Source organism: Trichosurus vulpecula, chromosome 3, assembly GCF_011100635.1.
Source record: "Trichosurus vulpecula isolate mTriVul1 chromosome 3, mTriVul1.pri, whole genome shotgun sequence".
NCBI lineage: Eukaryota > Metazoa > Chordata > Mammalia > Diprotodontia > Phalangeridae > Trichosurus > Trichosurus vulpecula.
The window spans coordinates 392,811,868-392,829,340 of record NC_050575.1 but is presented as its reverse complement, the minus strand read 5'-3'; the positions used below and the strand labels follow the sequence as shown (position 1 = coordinate 392,829,340).

Here is a 17,473-nt window from a genome sequence, read left to right as displayed (position 1 = left end):
ATGTAGGCCACCTGAGCATAGGGACTGATTTTTCATTCAATCTTTTTATTCCCAACACCTAGAACAATGCCTTGAACAGAAGAGAACCTTGTTGGATTGCTTCTGTAAAATTCTAATTTTGGGCCAACTTGCTGCCATATTGCTACACTCTACCCTCTCACATCAGCCTCAAACTCCTTCCCTAGGAGTACTTCTGAATAGTGAAAGTTTACCATATCTAGCAGGCCTTGGATAAACCATAACACACTCTGGCCATCTTCTTGTCAAGCACTGAGAACCACCTCTTGTTCCAGGAACAGGAATCCAATCAGACCACCATTCCTGGAATGGACAGGTCAATCAACTTCCCTATGACTTTACTAATCATCCATATGACTTCCTTGACTACTACAACACCTCTCCTTAGTGACTGTTCTCCTAAATGTGTTGTCTTCTTCCACTAGAATATGAGCTCCTTCTCATGGTTAGGATGGACATGAGAAAGTTCATAGAGATGTCTAACCCTCCCACATAAACCCTAGAAAATATCTGAAAGAGGACTCAGAAAGACAAATATGAGAGAGGCAGAGAGAGAGAGAGAGAGAGAGAGAGAGAGAAAGACAGAGAGACAAAGAGAGAAAGTCAAATCCTTCATCTAGTTCAGACCATTATAAAAAAATGGCTAGAATTAAGTAGTTGCACCAGGGGTTACATTAGGGAAGCCAGAATAAACTCAGGTAAACGGGTGGTGGAGACAGGTAGAGGAACCATGCCAAGGATTCAAATGTAAAAGAATAAGAGCCATTACCCAATAGATAAATGGTCAAGGGATACAAAATGGCAGTTCTCAAAAGAAGAAAGGCAAACTATCAGCAATTATGTGAAAAAAAATGCTCCATATCACTAATGATAAGAGAAATAAAAACTAAAATAATTCTGAGGTTCTGCCTTACACCCATCAGACTGTCAAAGACAACAAAAATGGAAAATCACGATTGGACGCAAGCAAAATTACAATTAGGGAGAAAAGGCACCCTAATGCCGTGTTTTGGGAGGTATAAATTGGTGTAGCCATCTGGAAAATCATTTTGGAACTATATCCCAGAAATCACTAAACTATGCATGTCTTGTTTCCCAGCAATACCACTTCTAGTCAATAAACATTTATTAAGCACCTACTGTGTGCTAGACACCATGCTTAGCTCTGGGAATATGAAAAGAGTCAAAAGATAGTCTCTACCCTCAAGGAGCTCACAACCTAGGGGAAAACAACAAGCATACAAATATGTATAAACAAGTTATATACAAGATAAACAGGAAATAAATAAGAGAAAGAAGGTACTAGAAATAAAAGGGGTAGGGGAAGATTTCCTATAGAAGATAGGATTTTAGTTGGGACTTGAAGGAAGCCAGAGAAGGTCTTCCTAACTAAGGTCTAGCTTAGTCTATCCACTGTGCCACCTGCTGCCTGAATAAATCATGTCGTATGAATATAATGCAATGTTATTGCTCTTAAGAAATGACAAAAAGGAGCAGCTAGGTGGCGCAGTGATTAGAGCACCAGTCCTGGAGTCAGCAGAATCTGAATTCAAATCCAGCCTCAGACACTTGACACACTTACTAGCTGTGTGACCTTGGGCAAGTCACTTAATTCCTATTGCTCTGCCTTCTCTCCTCAAAAAAGAAAAAGAAGTGACAAAAGGTCATTTCATTGGTTATAATTCTTCTCTACAACTTGATTACTGGGAAAATAAGTTTAATGTGAAGGTATGTATAGAATCTATATCAGATTATATGATGTCTTGGGGGGAAGGGGAGAGAGGGAATGGGAGAAAATTTGGAACTCAAAAACTTGTGGAACTGAGTGTTGTAAACTTAAAATAATTAATTTTTAAAAAGAAAGGAAAAAGGAAGTGGCAAAAGGGACAGATTCAGAGAAACTTGGGAAGCCTTGAACTGATGCAGAAGGAAGTCAGTGGAACCTGAAAAATTCATACAATAACTACAGTATTATAAGGGAAAACAAATGCAAAAACCTTAAAAAGCTTTGATAGGCACAGCCCCAATCCCAATTCCCTGCTATTGATAATGAATCATGTTTGCCACATTTTGGTAGGGAAGTGATGGACCAGGGGTACAGAATGGAATAGATCTTTCCAGACATAGTTAATGTGCAAATTTGGTTTTGTACGACTATATAATTTGTTGCAGAAAAGAGCTTTTTTTCCTGGTGGAGGAAGAATCTGAGGGAGATTGGGAAGAGAGGGTGCTGATGTGATACCCCAAAAAGGAAATATAGAAAATAACATTAATGAATCATTTAAAAATTCATAGAGGAGAGAAGAAGGAAGTTCACAAGGCGATTCGGATAAGCAAGGTAGTGTGTGACAGGAGACTAGAAAATAAGCCCAGCCCTTAGAAGAATTTGCAGAAGTCCACATGGACTTTGGAGCATGTGCAGACATTCTGTAACTGGTCACGGTCTGCTAACTCTGATGAAGAGGAGCCTTTTTGATTGGCTGCATGGTCAGAATGGGAGATGCCTTCAAAAAAGCACTAGTTGATCAGAACTTTCCCCCTTCTTTGGCTGACTCCTTCTTGCCCAGCAACATTCCTGAGATAAAAGACAGATATTTGAAACCAACATGTGGACCATGAATATGGGCCTCAGTTTTTCATCCTGCCATTTGTTTTTTCATTTTGGGGGGAAGGAGACTGGAGAAAGAGGGCTGGTAGTGGAGGGCAGTGCAGGTTTTATAGCCAATCCAGCCTCAGTGATGAAGTGAGGAGTGACCTTTGGGACTGAGTCCACTGATATTTGACAGGAGCTCATTGAGCACCAATGTTGAATTTAAACATGAACTTAGTGGCACTAATGCTATGTAGAAACTGTTTTCTGAGCCGGTTCTCCCCAGAGACCAAGATGGCATAGGAGAAAGTGTGCCCCCTAGATGTTGGGGGAAGACATTGGTAATTTTGTTCTTGCTGTATCTTCAATGTAAACACCTCTTTGTATTAACTAGTTTATATTAATTGGCTAAATGGAATTGGGACACTACTACTTACTGGTAGCTAACAGTGGGGAAAATATTTGAATGGGGTCCCAAGCCAGTAGTGTTTGAGAAAGAGACCCCAAGCCCCTCAAGGGCATCCCTAGAACCTGAGGAGATAATGTAGTCATTTAGCCTCACTTTGGGAGAAAAAGGGCCAAAATCATATTGCTATAAATGTTAAATTTGACCAAAAAACCAAAAACCAAAAACCCAAAGATGTATTTAGTGAATGTTCAAGGTTTCAAATATAGTCCTCTTTTTCTGTTCTTTGTATATAGAAATATTCTGGCTTGTTGATGTTTGTCAAGTCCATAATAACAAAAAATAAAAAAATGTAAACTTGTGGAGGGCAGAAATTATCTTGCTTTTTGTATCTCCAAAGCTTAGCAAAGTGCCTGGCATATTATAAGTACCTAATAAATGCTTACATTCATTCATTTGTAAAGAACTTGGTCTTGAAAACTCAGGACACGATCACAGAAAAAGAATTAATAATAAGGTATTAAACTGTAAAATTACAGCCACATCAGGTGATTGCTTTATGTGCTATGAACAAGTCTCTTGAGAGAATTAGAAAGGAAATGTAGTAGGGACCAACCCTTCCCCACCTTTCATGGAGCATGTTAGATATACTCTTCCTGTTTCCAATATGTGAAACTGTTGAGGGCTGCTTCCAGTTTTATGGTGACTTGATAATAAAAGTACTTTGCATCATGTGACATGGTTAACTCTGAGTGGTCCCTTGGTCTTCCCCCACCCTCCATACTGGCAAGACTATAGCTTCTAGATTAGCCTTCTCTGGGCTGTAACTCCCATGTCTCTGGCCTCCCAGGAATGAGGGATGGGTGGGAATAATCCTTGTTACAGGAACAGCATTGCAGAATGAAAAATAATAGGCCCCTGGGTGACCTTTAAAAATTCAGTTCACAAAAATCCAGGAAGGGGACTCATAGAAAGCTCTTGACAAGCATAAAAGAAAATAGAGCTAGGGAAGCAGAAGCAGCTAAAACACCAAGTAGAGACACTGTCCACGAGGATTGGGGCCAGGATGCCTGGAGTAAGGATGTGTGGGCCAATTGGACACAAGGAGCTTCAGAACAGATGCTCCCTTGCTGACATCCCTTCCCACTCACTACAGACCCCAAGGCAGTCATTCTCTGTCTCTTTTCTCTCCGTGGGCTCATTTGAAGCCTTTCTTCTGAGCATGGAAAATTCTACTTACCTTTCTTGGCTTAAAATGTTTATTTTTTCTCTATAAACTCTATAAACAATGTTAGCTACTGGCCTTTGCTAGTCTGTGTGTACTTATTAGAAATATCTTGAGAGGAGGCACTTTGAGGGGGAGGGGCATAGTTGAGGATGGGAAGATAGATTGAATATTGAAGTTCTTTGCCTGAGCACTGTCTCTAGCAGGGGTCTCTGAACAACCACCACAAAAAAGGGAAGAATTATAAATCATAATATCATTGATTTCAAGTTGGAATTGACTTCAAAGGTCATCCAGTCTTATTTTATAGACAGGGAAACTGAGGCCCAGTCACAAAGGTAGTAGGCATTAGAGGCACATTCAAACCCAAATCCTTTGACTTCAAAGCCACTACTTTCCCCATCACCCTTAAAGGTAATACATTCCCCCATTATTCATTATCTCCCAAATATCCTGTATGTGTCTTGTTCATATATGGTTCTTTACATGTTATCTCCCTCATAGGACTGTGAACTCACTGGGTACAGGGACTGTTTCTTGCCTTTCTTCGTATCCCCAGTGTTTAGTACAATGCCTGGCACTGTGTAGGCACTTAATACGTAAATATTTATTGACTGATACACTTTCTCAGATCAGAAAAGTAACATTTGTACCAGGAAAGCCATCTAGGCAATGAGTCAGTAGGGCAGTACTATGGTGACAGAGGGCAATTAGGAGTGATTGACCAAATGGCTCACCATTGCTACCATGGCTGCCCATTCAACTCATTCTCTTAAAGAAAGACGGAAGGCAAAGAAAGAATGTGGTAGAAGTGGGGGAAGGCACTATGTCCAGCACATAAGACAATGGAAAAATCACAAAGCCCTTGGTGAGAGAGAGGTGAAGTCTTCTGTCTGCCTTCCATCATTCCCTTTCACCTCACTACACACACACACACACACACACACACACCCCATGACTGCCTGCCTTTTCTCCCACCTTAGGCAGACCTTCTCTCTAAATAAGAATGGACCCAGACTTTACTCTCTTAGAAGCCCCCACCCCCCCATGACTAGAAGAACTGAGTAATGTCTACTGAGGGCAAGATCATCATGAGATGTCATGGAAACACCAAGCCACAGGCCTTCCTTCCAAGAGCTAGTCCTTTAATGGCTCGCAAGCTGGAACCTAATGCCAGATTTTACTTTGGTTCTTATGTCCAACAAAAGAATATGAAAACAAGTCTTAACTCATCTTGCAAAAATGGTTGATGCCCTCCTCCCCCCACCAAAAAAAATATTTAAAAGCTCTTGGAAAACTATGTGCCATAATGAGAAAAGCAGGGTGGTGGAAGTCTGAAGACCTCAGTTGTACTGACTCTTCCACTTACTTATACGCTGTATCATCCTAGGCAAGTCAACAAGCTCTTTTAACCTCAGCTGGGAAATGAAGGTCAAAACAGCTTCTGGACCTCCTTCACAGGATGGTCATGTTAAATGGGATTATTTACGTAAAAGTCCTCTGTTTGGTGAGAAGCAGTAAACGTAAGGGGTGAGTATTATTGAGGACAGTTGTTTTGACCCAGACTTTTCCTGTAGCCCATGTGATTCAGTTCAGCCTAACCCAGGAATGTCTAGTCAGAGTGGTTCATAAGCCTGTCTCTGTCTACCCTGGAAAGCACAGTCCTCCTGAATCACGATGATTCCACTTATACCCTCCCTAAAAATTCAGATGGGAATAATGTGATTTAGGGACATGAGGGCTTTTCAAACTTGCAAATGCAGATCTTAGACAGTAAAGAAGCCAGCTGAACACAAGGTTTCAAAAGAAAAAAGCAGGTATTTGGCAGAGGGAGATTAACTGGCTTATGAATAAGAATTTCTGGATTCAGATCTAAAAATTCAGCAAATTGGAATGACCCTAAATTTCAGTCTCTCAACATGAGCCTAATATTGTTAGATATTAGTTAGATTTATCTAATATCTGATAAATACAATACTGTATTTATACTGCACTTTCAGGTTTCCAAATGTTTTACATGTTATCTCATTTGGTGCTCAAAAAACCCCTACGAAGTAGATGCAATTATCCTCAGTTTACAGGCTGAGCAAGGTTAAGTGTCTTGCCCAGGGTCACACAGATACTAAGCGCTTGAGGCAGGACTCACTGACTGAAAATCCAACCTTCTATTGACTGCTGCCACCCAGTACAAAAAGAATAGGAATTAATAATCCAAATTCAATAAAGGTTTATTAAGAGCCTACTGTGCGCACGTCATGAAGAGCGTCACCATCTCTGTCCTCTGGGAGCCTCCATTCTGGGGATGTGGATACGGCACACACCAAAATATGTAGAATAACAGTGGAGTGAGATTGGAGGGGAAGAAGGACTCAGACAAAGTACTCTGGGAAAATTCGGGGAGAGGGAACAAAATACTTTCAGCTGGGTGACCCTTGAAGCGGCCCTCTCCAGAAGAGGTGGCCTGTAGGCCAAATTTCAAAGGAATATAAGCAGTATGAAAGGTAGAGATGAAAAAAGAAATGGAATCCAAGCATGGAGAATGGTGTGCGCAAATAAGGAAGGCAGGGGCCAGTATGTCAAGTGTAGTGAATAGTTAGTCCAGTTTGGCTGGAATGGAGAGGGCGCGAAGGCGAGTAAAATGAAAAACGATTGAAAAAGAAGAGAGGAAGCAGGTAATGGGGAGCCTTAAATGCCAGGCTAATTAGCTGTGATGACCTGTTTGGATTTAAGAGAGATGTAGGACATTTAACAAGTTAGGGCTTACTGATAGGAAAACAAAGGCTATATGAACGCCACATGTCTCTGTGTGACAGTCACCCAGGATTTTTTGTCCTGAATCTAGGACATGCCACAGGACACATGAGGTCCCTTCAGGGGCTAGTATGCTTTGCAGCAAAGTGGTGCAGTAGATAGAGTTCCGGGCTTGGAAAAGGGAAGACCCGAGTTCAAATCCAGCCTCAGACATTTACTAGCTATGTGACTTTGGGCAAGATGTCCCTTCTGTCTGCCTCAGTTTCCTTATCTGTAAAAAGGAGATAATATTAGCACCTACCTCCCAGGATTGTTGTGAGGGATCAAAATGAGATAATATTTGTAGAAGTGCTTAGTGTGCCTGGCACATGGTAAGCCCTATAAAAATGTTAGCTCTTAGTATTAGCTGTTAGGACTACATACAGCCTGATCAGAGTGGCTCCTGAGCCTTGGGGCTTATGTGGTTTTATATTCAGTAGGACAAAGGGAGCCAGAGCACTTTATGAACGAACCAGTGTGAGATAAGCTGATCCCAGGCACCTTTGAACACACAATCATGAGTTAGCTAGATAAGGAAGCAGAATGGAGCTGGTGAAATTCCTTTGCTGCTTACCCACGTATTCATCAGTCATTCTAGCTGGTCTTTGCGCTGTGTGCCTGTCCTCCCTTCTCCCTTTGGGGCAAGGGGCCTCATCTAACCAGACTGACATAGTAGCTTTTGCTTTCTTTCTGGACATGTTGATTTTGAGGCACTTGGTGATGCATCCAGTTGAGGATGTCCAGCCAGCAGCTGCATACGCAGGGCTGAAGTTCAGAGGAGAGTTTTTGGCTGGATGCGTAGGTTGGGAGTCAACCCTATAAATGTGATTATTGAAGCCACAGCCGTGGGGTACAATATCATAGGATTTAGGCCAGAGCAGGATCTCAGAAGTCTCCTAGCCCAAGCCCTCAGCGTTTCACCTTCTCCCTGTTGACACTGCCACCCTCTGTGGTAGGCCCTCATCGCCTCATGCCTTGATTATTGTAATAGCTGCTGGTGGGTCTGCCTGCCTCAAGTCTCTCCCCACTCTAGCACCTCCTCCATTTAGCCACTAAAAGTGATTTTCCTGAAGCACAGGTCTGACCATGTCACCTCCCTACTCGTTAAACTCCGGTGGCTTCCTGTCACCTCCAGGAACAAAACCAAAATCCTCTGCTCAAAATTCAAAGCCTTTCTTAACCTAGCCCCCTCCTGCTTTTCCAGTCTTCTTACACCTTACTCTGCATCACTGACTCTTCTGTCCAGTGACACTGGATTCCTGGCTGTTCCACAAACAAGACGCTCTATCTCTCAGCTCTGGGCATTTTCTCTGGCTGTCCCCTGTGCCTTAGAACAGTCTCCCTCCTCTGCTCTGATTGCTGCCCTCCCTGGCTTCATTTAAGTCCCAACTAAAATTGTACCTTCTACAGGAAGCCTTCTTCAACCCCTCTTAATTCCAGTGTTTTCTCTCTGCTAATTATTTCCTATTTATCCTGTATATAGCTTGTGTGTGTATATATATACATATACACAGAAATATATACATACACACATGCACATATATGTATACATACACATGTATACATGTATACACGTGTGTATGTATGTGTGTATGTATGTGTATATATTTACATGTTACTTCCCCCAGTAGATTGTAAGCTCCTTGAAGGCAGGGGCTTTTGACTCTTTTTGTATCTCCAGTGCTTAGCACTGTGCCTGGCACATAGTAGGTGCTTAATATTTATTAATAGATAAACTCCAAGATGGTTGTCTTAGAGAAGCCGCAATCACAATAACCAGTGTTTGTATATCACTTTACATATCTTATCCCATTTGATCTCCACAACAATCCTGAGAGGTATTTTGCTATTATTATCCCCATTTTACAGAGGAGGAAACTGAGGCAGATAGAGGTTAAGGGACTTGCCCAGGGTCACACAGCTAGTAAATGCCTAAGGCAGGATTTGAACTGAGGTCTTCTTGACTTCAAAGACAGTTCTCTATCTATTGTGTCGCCAATGACTCCACGTTCATTATCTGTAGTCTCTAAGCTTTCTAAAAAGAAATTACTTTTTTAAATTACTTTTTTTTTCTGGAGGTAGCAGAACAGAGGATGTCTAAGGGCTCTTAAAGACCATCTAGATTAAACTTCTCATTTTATTCTAAACCCAGAGCCTTGCTGGAGCCAGCTTATACCAGCTAAGCAAAGCTGATTGTTAAATTTTTGGTGTATTTACAGCTGGAAATGGTAAACACTACAAATGAGGGATAAACTTATTGTTTTGTGGATTGTCTAGACTTAAGAAAGTGACAGAGAAAATGTCAATTATGAAGGTTAAACTGAAAAGTGTGTTTTGCATACTCTTTTTTTTTTCTTTCGGAGAGTCAGTTGTTAAACATTTACCAGCATATCACTGCCAATACCTTCTGGACTGCAAAAACCACAAGGAAAGGCAGTGCAGAGAAGAAGTGTCCCTTGAATCAGAACAGAAATAGGTCAGTTGTTTTTCAGTCATGTCTGACTCTTCTTGATCCCATTTGGGGTTTTCTCGGCAAAGATATTGGAGTGGTTTCCCATTTCCTTCTCCAGCTCATTTCACAGGTGAGAAAACTGAGGCAAACAGGGTTAAGTGACTTGCCTAGGGTCACACAGCTAGTGTTTGAGTTCAAATTTGAACTCAGATCCTCCTACTTCCAGGGCCAGCCCTCAAACCACTGTGCTACCCAGCTGCCCTATCAGAATAGATACTCAATTGTTAATGACTGGTAGAACAAGCCCAGATGTTTTTTAAAATAATGGCCATCATCCCTAAAGATAGAGACTTCAGACATCTTACCCATAATTAAAAAGGAATTCAAGCTGGCAGCTAAGTGGCACACAGCTAAGAGGACTGAACCTGGAGTCCTTAAGAGCTGAGTTCAAATCCTCCCTCAGATACTTACCAGCTGTGTGGCCCTAGGTGCATCACTTAACCTGTGTGTGCCTCAGTTTCCTCCAGTGTAAAAACAGAGGGAATAATAGTACCTACCTAGTGGTAATATATGTAAAGCATTTTGCAAACCTTAAAGAGCTATATAAATATTAGCTACTTTAAAAAGAAAAAAAAAAAAGGAAGGAATCCATTTTAGAACCTTTGTCCATTCCCCAAAATGGCTGCCGTCTCTGACAAGGTGGGCAGTAGACAACATTCACCAGGGTCAGAATTGCTCTCACACAGTTTTAGCTGAATCTCCTTTACGCTCCTTTCTTACTGTCTATCAGTTCCTTCCAGGGTTTTAATAGTTAAGGAAAGAAAACAAAAAAAGGCTGGAGGTGGAGAAGGAGGCCTATCAGATTCCTTCCACCCCTGACAACAGCTGAGGGCGCATTTTCCTGGTCCCTGTCTCTGCACCCACCAAAATAGACCCTGGATCCACATATCATTCAGATCACAGAATAATAAGCTCAGCTGAGATCTGCCGAGATCCCCCTCATCCTGCCTGTTTACAGCTTTGAAAGAGATGGATTACACTCCACCGAGCTTATAAATTACAGATTCCAAAGCTGAGCCTTCAAAGATAATATTTAAAGTATTTGGGAAGGACTGATGGTGGTAAAGTCTCCCCTCACCCTTTTTTCCTGGTGGGTTTCTAGAACTGCTGTAGACCCGCTCTTACCGTCCTACCATAGAAATTCACGGGGCTAGTTACAAATAAAAATACAACAAAACAAACAGACAAAAGCAAAGCTTGAGATTTTCAGACAGTAGGTTCCTTCAAATCACTACGAAAATACAATTTGAAATAAAATTCTGTGCCTGGGTCTGTTTTAGCACTCAGTCTCCACCCCCTTCCACCACCAACCTGCCCCCCCTACCCCCCTCCCTTGGTCCCACATGTGATTCTCCTCTCACCACTGGAAGAGAAAACTCATTGTATTTATATCCTACATCAGCAAAAGCTTTTTGGTATGTGATTTGGGTTATTTATTGCACTAGCCAGATCTGGTTTCTCTTCTGGCTAGAATTCAATTCAGCAAGGATTTGGTCAGTGAATGCTGTGTGCTCAGGAGCAAAGCTCGCAATCATCCGAGGCTGGCGTAACAATAATAACAGCTCATGTTTCTGTGATTCTTTAAGGTTTACAAAGGTCTTTACTTAGAACAGGCCTGTGAGAGCAGTAGCTGAAGTATTACTGACCTGTTTTATGGAAAAAAGAAACTGATGGCTAGAAGAACCTAACTTGGCCTAGAGGCACATAGCTTAGACTGTCAGAGATAAGGCTAGAACCCAGACCTAACTCCTAACGGCCTGTGTGAGTTTTGACCTGCACTCTGCTGCCTCTGGCATCTGCCTCTTTGGCAAAAATGAATGTATAGGATTTAAATAAACCACTATCAACCTCAAATGTCCCAGTGGAGAAATGTAATCGTTCGACAGTTGTCTGTTTGCAGGATATTGTACATCTGTGCCAAGGATTATTAACCTGGGATCCAAGGACTGTGGATAAATCTCTGGGCCCAGTAAACTTGGATAGGAAAAAAAATTATGCCTTTACTTCAATATAATCAGTTTCCTTTGTAATCCTATGCATTTTATTTTTATGCATCTAAAAACATGATTCTAAGAAGGATCAGAAATGCTGTCATACAGTTGTACCTGAATCTCCTTTATGATCCTTCCTTACTCTGTTTTTGCCAGGGGTCCCTGAAACAGAAAGAGTTAAGAACCCCTAATCCATCCAATGGTTTCAAACTTTTTCATTCAGAAAATTCCTGTTTCCCTCTGTCTTCTGTCCTTCTACTGTTGCTGAGAATGAGAGGGAAAGACAGGAAGACAAGGGGAAAGAAGGGAACTTGCAGAACATGCATTTATTAAGCACCTACTATGTTCTAGGCACTTGCTAAGTGCTTTACAAATATTATCTCATTTGAAATAAAAAGCATCACTGTAAGTTTTCTCATTTTACTCAGAAAAGGCCAACGAGGAGATGGACAGCTCAGCTAGCCAGTCAATTGGTAGTTAGGTAACAATGTCATACAGATGATCATGGAAGATAAGGCATTGGGAGAGGGCCAGGTGCTCTCAAGATTGCTAGGACAATGACAGAGGTGGTAATAAGGGGGCCCAAGGAAAGGGACAAAGCCAAATAAGCCATATTAATGCTACTATCAGTGAGCCATTAGGAACCTCCATTGACCCCTGACCTCTTGGTTCATCTGCCAGAGTTGGAGGGTTTTACTGACATTACTCCTTACCTTCAACAGGGAAAGCAGCCGGGTGATTCCTCTTGGAGGCAAAGTCATTCTTCTTCCATGGGTCAACAGGCTGGAGAGTTGCACCAACAGACCTCTTGTTCCTCAAGATTGAATGCATTCCTTCCAATGAGTTAGGCTCTGTGACTGGAAACTAGGAGTCTTTAATAGCTCCCACCTTCTCCTCTTCTAAGCTGTAACTTGGCTCCAGAGTACTGCAGAATCCCTAAATTTTCAATACATCTCAGGCAATGAAATTCACTCCTTTAAGTTGGCTCCAGGACAAGATCCTAAAGAGACCAACCTCAAACAAGCAAACACATCCTGATCACTGTTCTATCTAATAGTTCATGGCTGAAAATGTTATGAATCCACTGTCCTATTAGACAGAAATCAGAAGCAACACAGGAGGGATTTGGGGGTGATATTCTTTGTGTCATGCTGAGCCAACCCGACTGGCAAGCTTAGGGCATGGTTGTTCCAAGCTAAATACTTTGGCCCTTCTGTCTTTAGTCTTCACTAAATATTAACTCCCTACAGAATATTCTCAGTGCCAGGAAAGCATTGGTGTCACCATCTGTCACCTGGAATCCAGCCCATTGACTTCAAATTAGCAACAAGCATAAGAAATGCTACCGGCCTCTGGGGCCTCAGTGGTAGAAAGGTAAGGCTAGGTGGTATTGGATCATAGAGTCAGAGCTGAAAGGAACTTTAAAGGTCATCTAATCTGAACCCCCTCATTTTATTGATGTGGAAACTGAGGCCAGTTCACGTTATAGGTCCAAGGTCACCCCGGTGGCAAAGCTGAGATTCAAACTCACCAAATTCAACACTCTTTCCACTATACTCTATGACCCCTTCAGAGAATCAAGTCATTTATTAAGCTGCTACTGTATACCAGGCACTGTGCTAAACACTGGAGATACAAAGAAGGGCAAAACCAGTTCCTGCCCCTAAGGAGCTCACAATCTAAAGGGAGAGACAACATGCAAACAGGATAGAGAATAAATTAGAGATAATCTCAGGGGAAGATGCTAACGTTAATGAGGACTGGGGTAAAAGCTGGGATTTTAACTGAGACTTGAAGGAAACCAGGACATCAGGAGGCAGAGATGAGGAGGAAGAGAATTCCAGGCCTGTAACAACAATGTTGCTAGCAGCTACCACAGCTGTGTAAGACCAATAACACCAGCACACAGAAGGGCTGCCAGCACAGGTTCTTTGATCTGCTTTTCTAAGGAAAGCAATTTTAAGGGGTTAACAATCTCAGTTTAATTAAACATACATATATCATTCACTTAGTTCAGGCGGAAAAGATCAGCTCCCTGAACTTCAGAGCAAATACAAACAGAAATTATAAGCATACATTATAAACAGAGCAAATAACACAAGCTAGTCTGTCCATAGCAATACATAGTTACCAGAGAAGCACCAACATCTGGATTATCAAAGCTGGGGAGGCTGTTTCAACAGCTTGCCCGGAGTCTTGTCACCAACACTCTTTCAATGAGTGTACCCCAAAAAGTCAGACACTGACCTAGTATGTACATGGTGTTCAGGGCCCTGGGGGCTCGAGGCTCACCATTCCAGGGAGTGGGAAAGTTCCTCAATCTCTAGCACCACATCATATAAAAATCAGTGACTTCCTATTGTCTTCGTGCTGAGAAACACTCCAAAACAAAAAGATCCCACTTTACCTACCCCGTTCAAACAAAGGCCAGATTCATTAAAGGCACTTGGTAGCCTTAGCATCCCAAAAGAGAAGAACAGCAAAAAATCCTGCCCTGATTACCATTACAAGGCCTAGGGGAAAGCTGGTGAAAATGAGAGATGGGGTGTCTTTTGAGAAGAACATTGAAGAGACCACTAGAACATAGAGTATATGGAGGCAGTGGAGTCTAAGATCCCTGGAAAGGTAGGAGGGAGGCAGGTTATTAAGGGTTTTAAAAGCCAGAAGTTTTTATATTTGATGCTAGAAGTAATTGGGAACCATTAGAATTTAGTAAAAGGTAGGGAGCGCTGACATAGTCAGATCTTTACTTTCAGAAGATCAATTTGACAGCTGAATGGAGCCAGAAATCCAGTACAAAGCCACTAATGGGAAATATGACCTATGGTGGGATGTGGTAGTATTCCTAGGTCCCTTAAAGCACAGTTAGACTAGTTCTCTGGACAAGCAGCATATCTGCCTTCCCTACCATTGGTGCTAAGTCTAACTCTACGTAATTCAGCATGGAGCTCTAATGTAAGACCATTTAGCAACCACCATCTGCATAATCAATGGTATACCATTTCATGGTTGGACTCTCCCATCCTGCTTGACACATTCCTATTTTTTTTTACATTCCTATTTTTTAAAGGACAATGATAGAGCAAATAAATATACGCATGTGTTCTTAATAGACCAGATGAGAAGAGAAATAGGTAAAGATCAGATCAGCAAAGTAACTATGAGTGGATAGAGTGAAAGTAAAGACAGTATGTGCTTGGCAGATAAAAACCTTGGTAGGTTTTTGATAACATGTGTTTACTGAATTGAAAAGAAATGGGAAACAGGGGCCATCTCTCATACCTATAGTCTACACCGAAGGTGTCAAACTCAAATACAAATGGATCCCCACAAGCTGCATCGAGGTGGTATGAGGGATAGAATACCACTGGTCCTGGGGTCAGGAGGACCAGAGTTCAAATCTGGCCTCAGATACTCACTAGCTGTGTGACCCAGGGGAAGTCATTTAAACCTCTTTGCCTTGGTTTCTTCATCTGTAAAATGAGCTGGAAAAGGAAATGGCTAAGAAAACCCCAAATGGGGTCACAGAGTATGAGATAACTGAACAACAACAAAAGCTGCATGCTGACTTTGTTGTTGTTCAGTTATTCAACTGTGTCTGACTCTTAGTGACCCCATGGATACCAGGCCCTTCTCTCCTCTTCTGTCTGTCCAATGTCTGTCCAAGTTCATGTTAGTTGTCTCTATGACACCATCTATTCATCCCATCCTCTGCTGTCCCCTTTTCCTTTTGCCTTCAATCTTTTCCAACGTTGCGGTCTTCTCCAATGAGTCCCATCTTCTCATTATGTGGCCAAAGGATTTATGCTTCAGCTTCAGTATTTGACCTTCCAGTGAATAGCATGAATTAATTTCTTTAAGTATTGACTGATTTTATCTTCTTGCTATCCAAGAGACTCTCAAAAGTCTTCTCCAGTACCATAATTCCAAAGCATTGATTCTACAATGCTCACCTTTCCTTCCAGTCCAAGTCTCACAGCCATACATGGCTACTGGAAAAACCATAGCCTTCAGTGTACAGAAGTCTCTGCTTTCTCCTACGCTGTCCAGATTTGCCATCACTTTCCTTCCAAGGAACAAGAATCTTTTAATTTCATGGCTGCAGTTGCTGTCGGCAGTGAGCTTTGAGCCCAAGACTATAAAATCTGACACTGCTGCCATTTATTCTCCCTCTATTTGCCAGGAATTGACGGGACCAGTTGCTAAGATCTTAGTTTTCAGGATGTATATTGTATGTTAAGCTTCAAGCCAGCTTTACACTCTCTTCTTTCAGCCTCACCAAGAGGCTTCTTAATTCTTCTTCACTTTCTGCCATCAGAGCAATATTGTGTGCATAGCTGAGGTTGCTGCCTTGTCTCCTGACAGCCTTAGTTCCAGCTTTTCATTCATCCAGCCTGACATTTCAAATGATATACTGTGCATGTGAGTTAAGATATAGGCAAAGGAGGGATGAATACTCCAAGTGCTTTCCTGTTAACCAAAACATGCAATCAATCAATCGATCCATCAATAAAAATGAATGAGTGAATAAATAAATGAATGGATGAATGAATGAATAAATATGTAATTAAATAAATAAATGGATGAATAAATAAATAGATGGATAGATGAATGAATGAATAGATAAATAGATAGATAGATAAATGAACTAAGCGTACAAACTTAGAGGAAAACCGCCAATGAATTGGGTAGATCATCAGATCATAGGATTAGACCTGAAAGAGGCTTTAAAAATCATCTGGTCCAACCTCCTCATTTTACAGATGAGGGAACTGAGACCCAGAGAGGTTATACACTTCCTGAGGTCATAGACACTTCCTAGCTGTGTAACTCTGGGCAAGTCACTTAATCTGTCTGCCTCAGTTTCCTCATCTGTAAAATGAAAATCATGGCATCTCCCTCCTAGGGTGTTTGTGAGGATAAAACAAGATGATATGTGAAAGGAGTTTTATAAATCTTAAAGCAAAATGCCAATTATTATTATTATTATTTGTTACAAGTGTTAAGGGTCAAATACATGGTATCAGCAAGAAATTAAATGAGTTCATTGACAACACAAGTCCATAGGTGTTAGTGAAGAATGAATGGGGTACGACTTCTCCTACCTCTGAAGAGCAGCTTTTATGTATTTAATGAATTCTCATCATGTGTGCACTGGCCACGTTGTTCAAATGCCACAGGGACACCTGCCTAAAAGCCTATTTTAGGGAGAACTCACACAAGGCAAGCACTCACATGGTGGTCAGAAGAAGTAATACAAGTACATTCTCAAGGTCTCTCTAAAGAACTTTGGAATTGGTTGCATGACGTGGGAGACAATAGCACAGAGCCACCCAGCACAGCATGCCCTCTTCAAAGAAGGTGCTGTGTGTTTTTATCCCACCCTCACTGACAGCACTCTATATTTATTATTCAGCTTTTCAATCTTCTCAGTTACCTGTGCTTTATATTCCCAAAATATAAGCAAAATGTTAATAATGCACATAAGACTTAAAAGTATACTGTGTGGGTTTTTTGAAGAGCTGGTTTTTAAACCTTTACCAGAACACCTCTGGTTCCATTGATGTATGATCTCATCAATGAAACAATGCAGATTTAAATCCATTTATACCCCATTTATACCTTCTTATCCTTTATGATTCTTGTATATATTCTCTCAAAAACCCTCCATAGGGTAATAAAGTATAAAGAGTGTTGGATTTGGACTTAGGGGACTTGGGTTCAAATCCTGCCTCTGTCATTTATTTTCTCTAGGACTTTGGGAAATGTATAACCTCTCTGGGTCTCAGTTCCCTCATCTGTAAAATGAGGATGTTGGACTAGATGACTTTTAAAGCCCCTTTCAGGCCTAATCCTATGATCTGATGATCTACCCAATTCATTAGAGGCCTTCCTCTAAGTTTGTTTGCTTAGTTTATTTGTTTAATTTATTTATTTTTAG

The 17,473-nt window shown here is 41.4% G+C and overlaps 1 long non-coding RNA gene across 1 annotated transcript in view; it reads right to left on the bottom strand.

Moving 5' to 3' along the window:
* The window catches only part of LOC118844457, a 54,305-nt gene extending 41,645 nt beyond the window's left edge, over positions 1 to 12,660 (bottom strand). The window contains exon 1 of the long non-coding RNA XR_005009970.1: positions 12,246 to 12,660. This is a non-coding gene — a long non-coding RNA (uncharacterized LOC118844457). The remainder of the gene's footprint in view (positions 1 to 12,245) is intronic.
* Between the last annotated feature and the right edge of the window lie 4,813 nt (positions 12,661 to 17,473).